The following is a 13,585-nucleotide window of genomic DNA, read 5'->3' on the forward strand; positions in this document are numbered from 1 at the left end:
ACGATTGTTGAAAATTAGAAAATACATCACGATAACTCGATAAGTCTTCACAAAAAATATATATATATTTATATATAATCTATATTAATTAATTAATTAATTAATAATTATTAAATAATTATTAATAAAGCTAATTTCATTACTTTATCGCTAATATTTATTTTAAATATGATAATTGACAGTTCATTTAATTTAAAATGAATTATGAATGATTAAAATTGTAATTAAGTTGAATATAATTTTTATAATAAGTAAACTTTAACTCAAATTTATGAATTAAACAAAAATAAATTTAATTGCTGATCTGAATTTTTCTATTGGTAGACTTTTTAATCTACATTTTTAAGAGGTTTTCTAAATGCAATATGTAATTTGCGCAATTTTGTTGATGGTGCTAAATTAGCACAGTTTGTTTTATTATTATTTATTCGTACTTTTTATTAACACTATATGAAACAAAAAGTGAAAAACTCTCTAAAGTAAAGAGTACAATTACAAATGCAAAAACACATTTGTAATTAAAGCATTTGGCATATTAATTGATAGTAAAGAGAAAAAAATTGCAGCAGAAAATTATTTTTCAAAAGTCTATACTCTTACTTATATTCGTTCTTCAGTATAATGGTTTTTTAGGTATACATATTTAATATTTTAGGCTTTTTATTGGATAAAAAAACGGTGCATTTTGAAGAAGGCATTTATTTTTAATTTTCCCAATGGGAGTATTAAGGAAACAACTGTAGCTTTTTGCTCTTTAGTATGTAATGTCAGTTGAATATTCCTTTTCTTCATATATATATAAAAATTATGAAGCAAAAGTTTTTATGACTAATATATCTTGTTTTTGTACACTTTTAAAAACATAGCAGCAACATTTTAAGCTTACTTACACTTTTTCATAAGATATTAATATTGAAATATTAATCTAATCGTGACAATGTTATTTTGTTCTTTAAAACTTATCAAGCAGCATTTTTTTCCTCTGATATGAAAAAAAAATATTCTAAGAAAAATTGTAAAACTGAGCACTGATTACCGAGTTTACAGTTTCTCTAAATATTTTCTTGATACATTTATTTTTTTATTAGTTTTTTGAGGCTTTAGATTCTTATTATTTATTTTTGTTTTCATTTTTTATATGTTTTATCCTTATTTTTTAATATTTTGAATTCGGTTTCAATTAATTTGTATATATTTTGCTCCGATATTGTGCGCAAAATAAAAAAACCACCATGAATAATTTTTGATCTAACGATCAGATTTTCGTTTTCTTGGACTCATTTTTAAAGTTTCGCGAGATTACCTCAAATATGCCAATTAATTATGGCAGACGATGTTTGGTAATCAGAAACAGAAAAGGTACTTTCTCTGAAAAAACAAACCTTTTTTTTTCTTTTTTTTATTTGACGGATTCGAATTTCTGACCCAAAAATTATGGGTTGTAGCCACAATCTGGGAAGTATAGTCCCAATAGTTTGGTCAGGAGAGTGGTCCAATTTTGTTTGAATAGTTCCTGAGACATAAAATTTTTAAAATGTTGTATTATTGAAAATTGATTTCTCAGCAATTATTTCAGTCGATTTAACTTCATTTGCATTTTAAAAATTGGAGTAATAAATATTTACTAAAAGTTATATTATGTATGCAATTAGTTTTTTAATTATGTGCAACAAAATTTTCAATTCGTTTAAAAAGTTCTCGAGATTTGGTGAAATACGCAGAAAGTAAAATTAGTATTAAGGTTTCCAAATTTTGGACCGATTTCCTGACCAAACTAATTGGACCATATTTATTTCTCGTATTGCAGTTACTCCCTTATATTTCGAGGGTCATAAATCCAAACCAGTCGAAAAAAGGTATGTTTCTTCAGAGAAAAATAAACGTATGCGCCAATTATGTAGAATATTTGAGGACATCCCCTCGAACTTTTGAGATTGTTATCTGTACATTAAGCGTTGATTAAAATTAATACCACTACCCTTAATATCTCTTAGAATATTTCTTGTAGTACTATACATTAACTAATTAAATTAATTATCATTGATGTAATTAGGGTTCATCAGGCCGATTAAACCAATCTAGCTAAAAATAAAATTATTCCATTTTTCTGTGCTTCCATAAGTTTTATAATGTGATGCCAGTCAGTGGTTAACTTGTTGTGCTGCTCATTAAGCGTTAGGTAAAAATTGCACTTGAGGCCCTTGTAAATAATATACTCATAAGTGCGTCCTTATGCAATGAGTCAATATCTAGTTTTGTAGGAATGCTGACAGTATCAGATTTTATACATGTCTTGAGGAATGTTTATAGTAATCGCCTGAAAACATGAAGTCATAGTACGTCAAAGCGTTTCAATGTGGAGAAAAATTAAAAGAATTTCCTAACCTGTGGCTAAGATAAATGTTGCGAATAAGCTATTCATAAAAGAAGGGGTCTATAGAATTCCGGTAATGGATGAAGACGCGCCATGACCTTCATTGTGCTCAACAGGAAAAATTTGCTGCATTATCTGTATAATGCAAAGGTTTAAACATACTATAGCGAAAACTCCTTCATTTTTAATTAAAAGAATCAAAGAACTTTTAGTGATACAGCAAAAGTAACATTTGCCTACAAAAGTCATAGAAGCGTTAGATATTTTTTTTTTCAACGACAGGTGTCTGGTCTTTCAATTGTGGATGAAAATAATATCTAATTAGATAGTTGCACTAAATTTGATGTTTTTGCATTAGCTAAAGAGCAAACGTATCACAATCTTGACCTGATAATAAATGAAACGAAATATCGCCGAGACAGATCAAAAGTTATTCAGGGTTGTCCGTTTATTTTCTTGTGGATTGTTCATCCCTCATTTTTTTTTTTTTTTTTTTTTTTTTTTTTTTTTTTTTTTTTNAGTTTTATAAGTGCTATTGCTAATACGGTCTGTATTTTTTTGTGCGTTTTTCTTTATACAGCAGTTTTTTTTTTTATCTGTACTATATTGTAAAACTTTAAATGCACTTTATTTGCAGTGTGTTATTGTTGGATTGACGTTACCGGAAAAATAGGACAGAAATTATTATTTCGTTCCATGTTTCATATATTGTTCGAAAATCATGACTATCGATTCAAATTTCCAATTTATTTAGTTAGAAGCAGACAGGTATTTGCCTTCACTCTACATTTAAAATGTTTAAAAAATTTTAAGTTGTTAGTTTAAAAAAATCTGTTTAACCTTGCGATTTAAATAGATAGTTTTCATTTTCATTAACTAAAATATTGCATTCGTATATAATTTCCTATAAAACAATGTTTAACTATTAAATTAGTTTTAATGAAAATTGAAAACCTCATTATAAAGCCTTATTGATACCAATTCCTTAATTATTATTATATTTTTATTTTCCTTCGTTGTTAAAAATAATTCTTACAGTGGAATTTCTTTTTACTTTAACTTCTTTTTACAAAACAAGCTAATTGTTTTCTTCGCTTTTGTTGTAAAATAGGGTGCAAAAAAAAAACTCTCCTTTTCTTAATTGATTAAAAAGTAAAGCTTTTTATATATTTTTTTCTGCTTCAAAAAACGACGATCTTTTAAAATCAAATTACTACTTAAGAGAAAATGTAAGTATCAACATAATTGATTATCCTTTAAGCACTAAGTCCTCCTTGAACTACAATATACACGTACAGAATAATTTGCGCAATACAAAGATATTTTTGCTTTATCCATTGTTTGTCATTTTATTCTTTTTCCATTAATTATATTTAACACAATTTAAAATAGTATTTTACTACAAATATAAGACAAAAAATAGTAAACGATATTGTTTAACATAACGCTTGAAACCCAAAATCATTCATGCAAAATTTTTCAAGCCATTTAAAATTAAATTGAATAATTTATCTGTACGATTTATTTTAGATTTAGAGACATTCTAAATCTTCGAGATCAATTAAGTATTAACTTCAAGGCCCATTACATCGAAATCAGAAATGTACCTAATAGTTCCTCCAATATTCCTCTAAAGATATTAGTATCTTACTATATAGGAAACGGCTTAATAATTGTCTTTATCGGACATAATGAGCTATCGTAAGATCTGCTTATAAATTGACACAAAATTTCAGCTTCTTATCCATTGCACGAAATACCATGTGAATACCATTATAATATTTATAGCCAATAATCTGATAAATAACCATCTATCATGCTTAAGATATATTTTAAGTCTTAGAACGTTGCTTTCAATCAAGAAACCGTTAAATATATTATAACATACCATTTCTACAAGTTTAATGATTAATCCTCCATGCAGCCTATTACTGTGTATAATGAAATATTTCTATCATATATATTATATACCAGGGTAGTTACTCTTGATAGTTACTCTTGGTAGTTACTCTTGATACTCCTTGATAGTCAAGCCATTTTTCAAAATTCAAAATTTTCCCCGAGCCGCAATTAAATACGTATTCAAAAGGTATGTAAAAAAGGTCTTAAAATTTTTTTTTTGCATGAATTATTTTTATTGAGAACATATAAGCAAAAGTACAAAATATGTGTATTGAATTTAAATATTAAAAATTAAACATATTTATTTTTCTTGATAATTCTTTAAAATTTGGTGAATAATTGGTGACAGCACTTCTCAGTAATTCTTTCAGATGCTAGTTAGTTAATACTGATCGGCTTTTGGATTTCACGAATTTTAAAGTGGAATAAAATGATTCGCATAAGTACGTTGTTCCGAATATTGAAATAATTCTACAATCAGCCTTTTTTAATTCAGGATACTTCGATTCTGGTTCAAATTTCCAAAATTCAGTAATCGACGTCGACCTATATTTTAATTGTAAAGCTTGATCTTCCTGCATCTCTATTAATTCTAATTCTCCAGATGCTTTTTGAGCCATAATTAGATTGGAAATGGAAAACTCACCTTGATTTGAACAACGTTGCACTTAGTCTTTCATATTTGTTATCAGTAATTTAAAAGACATTTTGAAATACATACAGACCGATAATGACTTTTTAAAATATAATATCACAAAAATTGAAAGGGAACTCGGGTACATTTATCGAGAGCCACAAATAATCCTTCAAAGAGCCGCACGTGGCTCGCGAGCCGCAGGTTGTTATATACTATCTCTGTATCTATATACTCTGTTATATACTATCATAAATGTTAAGTTGAGTAAATGAAGTTTCTAAGTAATGTTTATGTGAATTTGAGTTTATTGGATTCAAAGTTTTTACGCTTTTAAAAGTAAGTAAAGAATATACTATTCTTTTATTTCTTAGGAATAAGATAACAGTGGCTCAAATCTGTAACTCCCTAACACTTATTTAAACTGCTAGCGTTATGTATCATGTTGCTTTGATTTACTGGAAAACAACGAGCTGTAAGAGGTTTCTCGTTGACTGTTTTTAGTAAATGCACTTGAATCCGTCTTCCGTTTCGGTTGCACTCAAAGATTGTCACGTAGAACCATCATCTAATGCTATATCGATATAAAAAATATTCATCAAAATAAATTAATATTAAGATAAAACGATATTTTTCCTGAAGAAATCTCACACATTTTTAGTGTTACTTGGAATCTTCTTCCACTGTTGAATCAAAATTTGCGTATTATAATATTGGACGTCTTGAATGTTATTTTATTTTGCGTACATATTATATTATATGCGTATATATTTTGAGTTTTTTATTATATTAAGAACTAAATATGCTTTAAATAAACATAATGTGTCGTGGTGTCTCAGGGGATAGAGTGTTCTCCTGGCAGTTAGAGGAACTGGGTTCAAATCCAAGCAATGGCTGGTCGATACGAATTTCGCATCCTGCTTATCCGTCAGTGGTAGACGGATAATTGGTTAGAGTCCACTTGTCGTCAAAATAACCCTTGGAGATTTTTATGGTTTTCATTTCCATGTAAGCCAAATACGGGTTAGTTCATTCAAGTATCCCTCCACAAAGACCAATTTATCCCAATACCTGATCCAGGAGTACCCTTGTCTTCCGGATTGGATTCAAAATTAAAAGGCTACCGAGTTGAAAATTGGCAGTCGTGAATTCAAAAATTTGGGTCAGCTGTTCAACGACGGTTATAAAATGAAATAAAATTAGCACATTAAAATAGTAGAAAGATAAAATCCTGAACCAATTTTTCTGAGACAATAGAGAAGATAAATAAAAAATAAGTTGAAACTTTTTTTTAGGGAAAAAAGTTATATTTAGCCCATTATAAAAAGACAATTTCAGTTCGATAATTTTATGAATACATTATTTAAAACACGGGTTACGCAGAGATCAGAGAAAGATTAAAAGTAATTACTGTTGGTGGTGGAAAACGTCTTTTACTCTTAATGCTGATTTCTCTGTAAAATGAGACAAAAAAAAATCAACTCATATATCTTTTATTCTAATGATTTGATTTTCATATACTAAAATTTGTCTTAATGGTATAAACAAAGGGTTGACCTCAAGTATATAGATTATTTTAATATTTTTGATTAGTATATTTAATAGTAGTCGAAACAATGTTGAAATGTCAGATATACAGTTTTTTCACACCATTCTAAACTATGAAAAATTTTAAATTTCTTGAATACAAAATCTGAAAGAAATCAGTCAAATAGTTCTATGGAATTAAAAATTTTAAAATATGATTTTTTTTAAAAATTTATCACTCCGAAATTTTTTGATAGATTACGTTAATATTTTGTATTTTTTTCCATTTAAAATTGCATAAAATAGAATGTGTAATTTAAAATTATCCAAATTTTATAGACTCCCAATTCTAAATTTTTATGGACCATCAGTAAATGAAATAATAATTAAAAATATTGTTTTACTCTTTCATTTGGTGAATTTAATAAATAAGGGTTCAAAATTATTTTTAACTTTATAAAACGTTAGTAAGCCATCCATATAATATTTTTTATGTGACCGAGAATTGGACAATGATTTAATCATGTGAGAATCACCTAATGAACCTTTTACGAAAGTTCTTGAGGAGAAATTATGGCGCTACTATGGTAATAAAATTTGAATAATAGGATAAAAAAATTAAAAGAAATACAGTATCACTCTTTATATGATAAAAGCAATTAAAGTATTCCTGACTAACAAGGGAAACTGGGGAAGTGTGACTCACCAATTTTGAAATTAACTAGTGGGATGTATGCCTTATGAGGAATAATTTTAGAGGGAAACATTCGTTTCGGCCCATAGAAGGTCCTGTGAGAGATAAAAAATAATTCAATATATAGAAAAATCGGTATTTCATTACTTCAATGCAGGCTATTANTCGTCGGGCTACCGAAGCGGGGGTGCCATCCCCTCTGCAGAGGATCAAAATTGTGATGGCATGTCTTCGGATCATCCTCAGGGATGTTTCCCAGACCGTTGCCAATAGCCCATTGTGCAGCTCTAGTGCGACGTAAATGAACTACAACAACAAGTAATGAAATACCGATTTTTCTATATTTTGAATCATTTTTTATCTCCTACAGGACCTTCTATGGGCCGAAACGAGTGTTACCCCCTAAAATTATTCCTCATAAGGCATACATCTCATTAGTTTATTTCAAAATTGGAGAGTCACACTTCCCTAGTTTCCCTTGTAAGATGGTTAAATCGTATCTACTGTAATGAAGAGGAAGATAGAGTAGAGAAAATCAGTTGCAAAATGGAAAAGTAATTTATTTGATAGAAAATAGCTTCGTCTTTTGGTCAAGCTGGTGAAAAATTATGTTAATCGGTTGCAGAGTGTAAGAATAAAAAGGAATCGAACATTTGCTGCGTATAAGCAAAAATAAAATGCTCTAAAATGCTTAGAATAGGATGTAACGTTACATTGCGTTGCTAAACAGATTCAAAAATAAAATTTAAAGCTACACTAATTATTTTCGAATTATCTAATAAATCTAATAACGACAATTTTAGAATTAGTTTCCTGACGCAATTGATGGTAGGGATTTAAAACCTAAGCTTAAAAAAAGTTCATTTTTATTTAAGAACAGAATAAGCTTATAAATTTATTTTTTCAAGCAAATGTCACAATTTAAATAACTTTAAAAATTTCTAATGAAATAAAAATATACAAGTTTCATAAAATTAATTTAAGGTACTGTTAAAAACTTGCGTGTTAATCCTGCAATTCAGAGAAGTTTTGATAAAAACATTCATATAATATTTTTCTTCCTTTATATTTAATTTTTAAAGCTGCTAAAAAATTCATCGTACTCATATTTTTTTAAAAATCTTTTCATAAACAAATCAAAGAAGTGTTTTCTACAACTAAAGTAAATTAATTGTTTCAAAGGTTTTTATATTATACCTATTATTTTTTAATGAACTGGAATTACGGATTTCAAATGTTCCGTAAAAATAACATTTTAAATTGCAAAAGACAGATCTTATTTAAAAATAATTAGAAAGGATAACTTAAAAGAGGGCTTTTGTATGTAATGCTTAATTTTTAACTAAATTATTAATTTTTAACTAAAGAAAACAATTTTGAAATAAGTTTCATTTTATCTTCTCCCTATGCTAATGAATAAAATTTCTTATATTTTATTTCTTTTAAAATGAGAGGTATACGAGTAGTATAATTAACACTGTTAAAAATTTCTCGAAAAAATGGTTAAATAAGAATTTACTTAATTATTATTTTTTTCATATTCAAATGAAAGAGTAAAGCAAACCCTAAATAAAATGCTATTTAAACTATTTTTTTTACTTAAAACATTTTATTAAATGCTTTCACCTAGTTCGGTTGAACAACTAGAATTTTATCAGTTCAATTAGGCAACAACTGAAGCCACTTCAAACCTTGCAGCTGAGTACATATTGTAGCCCGGAGAACTAATCTGTTAATCTCATAACCGACAGTTCGAGTCCCTTCGTTGACACGACAAGATTGCCTTCATTCCCTTCAATACATGGAGAGTTGCCAAAGTCTCGCTCTCCTCAATTTGTGACCCAGGACCATTAGAATCCGATACTCTCATTCAGATATAGATTCCAGCACCATAATGCTGCTTAACACAAAAAGTCAAGCATTTCCCATCTCTTATAATAGGTGAACTAACTAAATAAAATATTTAAATTACGTTTCATGGTTCACTTCATAAAACGATTAAACCGCAACCTAGAGTCAATGCCCATTACCTAACGAAAAGCCAAACTATAATGTCCAGTTAATTTTCATTTTTATGGTTTTTAAGCCATGTTAGTTGTAAATGGTTAAAATACGTATAGTTTTGTATTCATGTTTTTTTAACCATATTTGTTGTAAGCGATGTATAAAAGCCGTAAAGATAAAAAATGTTCTAAGAAGTAATCTTTACAGTTAATTGAATAGACAGATAGCTGCCGGTTATTTACGGTAAATTGCAAAACAAAATTCTAACACTGAAATCGAGCTGTTCTAATTAACTAATTATTGTTATGAAACCACTTTAATGGAATATTTTTTATTTCATTTCGAAGGTTAAATATACATCAGACGATTTTCACTTTAAATATAAATTTCTTGTTTATTTAATAGAACGTTTACCCCCTAATTTGATAATGAATTTTCTATATTCTGAAATGGGATTATTTTGAAAATGAATGTAATATGAGTTTTAAAATAATTAACATCCTTCGTAGTGAACAGGTAAATTTAATTTCAAATGGAATGTTTGAACAATCTAATCGCTACAAGAAATTTTGTCTTATCCATATATTTTTTAACTAACTGTAAATATACTAACTATATGTCTGAGGGTTTATATTTTTAGCATAAATCTTTTGATAAAATTACTGGCACGTTATTTTAACCCTAACTTGAACATAAATTTAATCAGAAGGAAAATGAAGTAATTTTTTAAATAACTATAAATCAGATTTTAAGATTAACTTGAATTTGCCAGAATCTGAGTAAATTTATATTTTAAATACAATTTTTTAAAAATTAAATAGTTAAAGTACATTTTATATGACTTTAAAACAATAGGCTAAAATAAACTAAATATTCAATGTCATTTATGAATAATGTAATCACTGATATTATTTTACTTTTATTCAATGCATTAAGATTAGCTTTAATGCCGAAAACTAGATGCCCTAGGATTGAAGATTATAGACTTAAGATGAAGAAGAATTATACGCTTTACGATATTGAGACAGCTATTCTGAGCATAAAAGAAAAGCATTCAGCCAAATTAAATTAATAATATTAAAAACGATGCATTTTATATATCAAAACAAAAAATAATGAAATTTTGCTTCAATAAGCTAAGAGCTTTTTTATAGATTCACTTTCATTTTATAGGCTCACTTTCATTTTATAGTTGACAAATTTTGTTATAAGTTTTTCAGACTTTAAAAGATAAACTTAGTGATAAAAAGAAAAATCTAATTACTTAAAATGTCCTTCTTTAAAAAATGCATGCGATTTTGTAAAAATAAACAAGTTTAATTCAGCATTTTGTTACATTTTTAATATTTAGAAACGTCGAGTTTTTTAAATATCCTACTAATGTTAAGTTTGAATTATAAAAATGATACGAATTTTTAAAATTAAAAAAAAATCCTTTGCATGACTACATAAAAGAAATCTACTTATGTAACTAAATTAAAAGTTCAATTAAGTTTTTAGTCCAATAAAGGAAATGATATGCTATGAGCATATTAAGTGCTTGAAGAAGTGCCTTTGGGATATTGTTTATTTCTCTTAAATGTCAAAAACAAATTGTTTATTTCCGAACGTGGTGTATTTCGCTTTTCTGCAATCTTAAACGAACATTAAATAATTTAAAACTAAAGTCCTTATGAGGAAATTCTTGCAACTTCCCTCTTTATATTGACATTTTAAAATAAATCTCGTGCTCAAAAAACCTTTTGCTGATAATTTCAAGTATATAAAAACACAATGTGATTTTCTTTGTGTTTATTTTATGCGTATTTTAAAAAATTTTGAATTCTATGTCTGAAAAAATTAATTGATGTTACCAAAGGAGGATTTTTTAAACTAAAATGAAATGATTTTTTAAACTTTTACTATACATTATTTTCTTTTTTTTTAACAAAAAACAATAGTTTGTAATTTATATACAATTAGTTTTTTAGCTATTGTCTTTATTCTTATCATTGCTCTTATAAACTTTTATTATTTTAAGCAGACAATTATGCATGGATGTTTTTTTTAAATTTAATTCATGCAAAAACAAAGTAGGAAAATAAATAGTTTATTAAATTTTTTACTGAAAAATATATTTTTAATTTTTATATTTAGCGTACAAATAATTTATTTTAAAAAAATCAAAATTATAAAAGTCTTTTAAAAATACAAAAGCTTAAGTAAGGTCCAGTTTTGCTTTGGTTTATATAATTTACTGACGCAACTTTAAAATCAATTATTATAAAACATTTTCTTAATTGAAATACATGTTTTTAAATCCCTTATAAATCTGTGACACGCAGAAGTATGTCACAGCTTTACAACGAATGAGGCCCGTGATAAATTACGAAGTTGAAATTTCGGATGAAATTATGATATAAAGTATTGGTACTTTGGGTACATCATCTTTAAAACTCATTGTTACCGCAAAATATTATACTGTAATTTTTACAGTAATGCTTCCTGATTTAGAACGATTCGGTGATTTTACGATAATTATAATTGTAAAAACTAGGGCATGTCAGATTTTTTTTCTGTAACATATTTCGTTAAAAACGGATTTTACTTTAAAAAGTAACTGCACCCTAATTGATGGTTTGAGTTTTTACGGTAAATTAATATGGCATTCTTCACGTTGTATAGATGCTCCTGTTACAGAGGGATAAAAAACCAGTTGAAAAAATAAATTATAAAAAACACGTAGAAAATGTATACTTATAAAAATCAAAATCATTATTTCAAATTCATTTTTATATAAATATAATATGGCATGAATTATTATTTATTAAACGTTATTTTTAGCAAAACATTCTTAATCGTTTTCCCTTATGCATAGAAGAATTATGTAAATTTTAATGGGATTTGTGATTTTTTCTTTTCCAATGCAGCAAGGGAAATGGTAACATAATCATTATATGGTGACATAATTATTATATGGTGACATAATTTTTATGATCTTAAATTTCTTTCATAAAATATTTGTTATTATATTTAATAGTTTTCAAGAGCCAAATGCAAATTAATTTTCATGTTCTCCTTCGCCTAGAGACTTACGACATTTACCTCCACTTCTGCACCCCGTGTCGTAAAACCTGTATAGAAACTACACTGTGAAAAAAGTATGAGTTCAAAACTACCATAATATGGTAAAATGTATCGTGTTTTACCATAATACTAAATGATCCACCAAAAAGATCAAACGATGCCTTTAGTAATGATTTTGGTAATATTAACAATAAGATATAATCTCATAATATATGATAAAATTTGGTAAGTGTGGTAAAATGTGAAAATTTTATCATGATACCTTAGCATGACATAAAAATTGTTTACTCGGTTAAAATTACTTTGTAGTTTTGTACTAATTCTGAATAAAAGGAACTGTAATTTCGGAAACCAGAATTTCCGAGTAACTGAAGCCATATAATTACAAAAATTGCCAAATGAATGGTTTAGATATCGTATATTTTGGTTCAATTTAGCAAAATTATGCTGTTTTTATCCTATTACTAAACAGTACGGCATTATTATCAGAATAGCCGTGTATTTTTTGTGTGATAATAAGGATAAGTAAGGCTAATATTTTTATTTATAAAATAATATATATTACAAAAAAAACTTGTCTAACCTGATTCACTGAGTGACAAAAACGGAAAGAAGTAACCAGAGATGATAATAGTTGATAAACTGGCTACTTTAATGCTAGAAGTAAAAGAAAAACTACTGGAATTTTATTTCACTGACAACGGATATTGGGTTTTAGGTCACGTGACTATCAAAACCAATCAAAATTCAGAGAAGAAGAATATTGAAATGGGGAAAGGATAGGAAATAAATATTAAAATATGTATATTTCTATTCTTATCTGATCTCGATATTTAATTTTGCTCCTTCATGGAGAGTCTCTAGCTTGTAACTGTCTCAAAGTTACGAAAAAAGTAGTCTCTCGGGAATTTCAATACCGAGTATCAGAAAATATTTTGTTCTGAGTTTTTATTATTTTATATCTATACATTGTTGTATTCTAGCACTTGTGTTTGGAGTGAATTAGTTTTAACGATTAAAATTGTTTTTCAAGCTTAACCTTAAATGTTTTCTTCAAGATTACGAAAATCATGAAACATTTATAAATTCTTTGATTTTATTTCGTATTTTTAATCTATTTTTGTTTGGAAAAGGAACTGAGAGTGTAGAACGTTTTTGTTTAAATCCAATATATTCACTTCATAGAAAACAAGAAAAATGCATTCATTTATTTTATACATTTGTTTAAGGATTCGTCCTTGTAAGATGTCGAAATTACTTTTTTTCAACAATTTTTAATTCCTTTTAGAATCTTAACCTATATATATCTATATATATATATATATCTTAAAACTCATCTAAAATGATTATGTTAGTTATCCATGGGAAATCATTATTGATATTA

At 27.0% G+C, this 13,585-nt stretch overlaps 1 long non-coding RNA gene across 1 annotated transcript in view; it reads right to left on the reverse strand.

Moving 5' to 3' along the window:
* The window catches only part of LOC122271836 (uncharacterized), a 22,109-nt gene extending 9,198 nt beyond the window's left edge, over positions 1-12,911 (reverse strand). The window contains exon 1 of the long non-coding RNA XR_006226625.2: positions 12,785-12,911. This is a non-coding gene — a long non-coding RNA (uncharacterized lncRNA). The remainder of the gene's footprint in view (positions 1-12,784) is intronic.
* Between the last annotated feature and the right edge of the window lie 674 nt (positions 12,912-13,585).

This window comes from Parasteatoda tepidariorum, chromosome 9 (assembly GCF_043381705.1).
Source record: "Parasteatoda tepidariorum isolate YZ-2023 chromosome 9, CAS_Ptep_4.0, whole genome shotgun sequence".
Taxonomy (NCBI): Eukaryota; Metazoa; Arthropoda; class Arachnida; order Araneae; family Theridiidae; genus Parasteatoda; species Parasteatoda tepidariorum.